Raw genomic sequence first — 3,854 nt, 5'->3', positions numbered from 1 at the left:
TTCAGCGTCAGCCATACGGCTCAAAATAGAATCGCGAAATCGTAGACTTGGAAGGGGTCCCAGGAGCCATCTAGTCCACCCCCCTGCAATGCAGGAATCTCAACTGAAGCATGCGTGGCAGATGGCCGTCCGAATAACACCAGCCAAGTCTTCATTCATGCATTCCTTTATTTCTTCGCCCGTCCACCATGTTTTATCTTCCGCCAGAAAGCATCTGCAGAACCGCTTGCCTATAGGGAAAACAACACAGTCCCTACCTTTCAGGCTTACAAAAAAAAAATATAAAAAATGGTACAGCACAAAAGGAAAAAGGATTGGAGAGGGAAGAGGAAAGCAAGCAAACTCGGGTGCCACGTTCTGAGCATTGCAGGGTTCTCATTACGCTTTTGTTGACCAAACCCTGAATTGATTGATTCAGGTCACTGTATTGCTGGCTGGTTGCAGCAGCCAAAAACCTACATTTTTCTGGCTCGTGTTTTCTGCCCCTTGACCCATAAGTCTGTTGACCCGTCGCGTTGTTGCATTAATCCATCTGAAAACCCCGTTTAAATTGACTCCCGATCCCACAAACACTTTGTCTTCATTTTTAACGGAGCAATTTCCTGTTAGAGAAGGCCGGTTTGATCTCAATCATCACGGAGGGGGGTGGCGATCCTAAAATTAAAAAGGGGAATGGGGAGGATGAGGGGTCGAATCCTATTCCATCCCTCCCACCCCCCTTTCCACTCAATTTTTCTTCCTTAGGAAGAATTTCCCCATTCGCCAACCCGTCAAGAGATCTAGTTACTTCTGAGCGATGCTTGGAGGGGCTTTGTGGTCAACAGATACCTCCGACTTGGGTGTTGCCATGGCGATAAATACATGCGACCCCATCTTTCCTTCCTCACTGCCCCCCCCCCAACTTGCCAGAGTAATCTCATTGTCCGCAGATATTCTTGGAAGGGAATTCTCACGCTGCAAGAAGGCAGATGGCCGTGAAGTCCGCCCTCCTTGATTTCCTCACCTGGGCGATGAATTTTATGGCTGCTGGCATGAGTACAAGGAACGGCCGTGGGGCTCCGTGGGGCTTGGTTACAGCCTGAATGAAATATTTCGGGAGGGAGGGAAAGCGGGGAAATGGGGGTAGTGGAAGGAAATGGGCCAAAATAGACACAAGGCCCAGCTGGGGCTGTTGGTTTATTTTTTATTTTCCCCCAATAATGTTTCATACAAAAACATAACTTTTAAGAAACAGAAAAATAAATAAAATAAAATAAAATAAAGTATTTCAAACCTCACATACACCACCACATACAATAAGACTTCGTTAATGAATTGAAATCCAACTTCATGAACATATTACTTGACTTCCTCTAATCTCTTCCAACCGAATTTCCATGTAATTAAAATGTAGCAGTTTCCAATATCATTATCCCATATAACAATATTCCGGTCATAATCAAATTTCCTAACTTTTCTTATCATACTTTTTTCTTATTTATTTATTTAATCCTAATGTAATCCTAGGCCTAATTAGATATTTCAAGTGGTTACAAATCTTTAATATTTATTCAAATAGTCTTTAAATTTCATCCAATCTTCTTGATATTGGATGAAACAGCTGGGGCTGTTGGTTTAGACCAGGCAAAGGCAAACTCGGCTCTCCAGATGTTTTCAGCCTACAACTCCCATGATCCCTTGTTAACAGGACCAGTGGTCGGGGATGATGGGAACTGTAGTCCCAAAACCTCCGGAGGGCCGAATTGGCCTATGCCTGCTTTAGAACTGCAGGACAGCACTTGATACGAGTTAATCTTTATTTCTTGGGAAGGGAACACAAAGCACAGCTACAGAATATCCTCCAACATTTCTCCAATGAAAATAGGGACATCCGATTCCATCATCATATTTTTATTTTTGTTCCCTGCCCATCTGACTGGGTTGCTCCGGACACTCCAGATCCAACTTCCAGCAACACTGGGCAAAGCACGCCTTGGAGGCCATATCTTCTGCCCCATGCATCCTGCCGCCTGTGGCAGTCACCTCGCCTCGCCTCTTGGGTGGGCCGGCACTGACTGCTGGGATGTGTGGCCCCTGGACGATCGCTCTATAGGCCGAGGGAGCTGGCGTTTTTCCGGGTCATGTGGCCAGCAGGACTAAGCCGCTTCTGGAGAACCAGAGCAGCGCACGGAATCGCCATTTACCTTCCCACCAGAGTGGTACCTATTTATCTACTTGCACTGGCATGCTTTCGAACTGCTAGGTTGGCAGGAGCAGGGACCTAGCAACGGGAGCTCACCCCGTCGCGGGGATTCGACCTTCTGGTCGGCAAGTCCTAGGCTCTGTGGTTTAACCCACAGCGCCATCCGCATCCCGAGAACAGACTTAAAAAGGTAAAGGGAACCCTGACCCCTAGGTCCAGTCATGACCGACTCTGGGGTTGCGTGTTCATCTCGCTCTATAGGCCGAGGGAGCAGGCATTTGTCCTCAGACAGCTTCCGGATCATGTGGCCAGCATGACTAAGCCGCTTCTGGTGAACCAGAGCAGTACACAGAAACGCCATTTACCTTCCCGCCGGAGTGGTACCTATTTATCTACTTGCACTGGCGTGCTTTCGAACTGGTAGGTTGGCAGGAGCAGGGACCGAGGAACGGGAGCTCACCCCGTCGCGGAGATTCGAACCCGCCGACCTTCTGATCGGCAAGTCCTGGGCTCTGTGGTTTAACCCACAGCGCCACCTGTGTCCCGATAACAGACTTAGGGGACCCTGAATCCATTGGGCTATAAAAGCAAAGCCCATTTTTTTTCCTACAACGCCTCCCAGCTGGCTGCGAAGAAGTACGTGACAACGGAATCACTTTGTGGTATCTTTATTTTCAGTTCACACAGAATGCTTTTTTGGGGGTGGGGTGCAGCATATGTTTCCAGACAGAGCTGATCTACACGTTTGGAAAAAGTACACAATAATAGTCGTGCGCCGGACCATAGCAATTCAGAAATGAGAAATCGCTGTGCAAAGTGGGAGCAGGGAATTTGCGGTCCAACAGATGTCTCTGGATTACATTCTCTATGGGGCTGCTGGGAACTGGAGTCCCGCAGCCTCTCCCCAGAAAGGGCCACAGGTTCTGGAGGCCTGGTGTAAGGAAAAAGAAAACAGCTCCCTGCCTTTAGAAATCTAGCTGCTCAGGAAGGAGGTGAGATTGCGTCTCCTTCCTTGCTTCGGAAAAGCGGTTTGAGCATCTGTTCCGAAATGCTACAGGTGTGCTTTTTTTCTGAACAGGCAGATGGCTCCCCGCGACAATAAGAACAACATTCGTCGCCACGGACTTCGTGACATCAGAGAGCTTTCGCTAGGTCTTTAAAGTATGGCAAACGTTTGGGGCTATGATCCAAACTGCTGCCATTCCTGGGTTGATGGGTTCAGATAGATAGATACCTGTTCCGTTGCCGCTGCCTGTCCCTCAAGGGAGTTTGGGTCACAGCGACTGGTCAGCCAAGAAACCTTGACCGCTGGACCCTTTGCACCCCGGAAAGAGGAAGAAGAGGTGGCAATGGGGCATGGAGGAGGGTTAGGGGTAAGAAGAGCCCCATAGCTCCTGCCAGAGCTATGGGCATCGTCTCTTAGAGGAGGCGGTAGCAGCCGTGAGCGGCTTTCAGCATTGCATCTGACGTCCCGCCATTCAGGAGCCGCTTTTAATGTGGGTTACACAGGGAGCTCAGAGCTGCAATCACCCAAGCCTGTTTTCCACCCACCCACCCACATTTATTGGTGCTAAATTTTGGGGGGTAAGAAAAAAACGCAGGGAGGAGATAAACGGTCCCATTTCTTAAACAGGATGTCTCCTAAGAGATCACATTAAAAGGGAGCAGCATC

This window comes from Podarcis erhardii, assembly GCF_964252035.2.
Source record: "Podarcis erhardii genome assembly, chromosome: 18".
Lineage (NCBI taxonomy): Eukaryota > Metazoa > Chordata > Lepidosauria > Squamata > Lacertidae > Podarcis > Podarcis erhardii.
Note: the sequence above shows the minus strand (reverse complement) of the source record.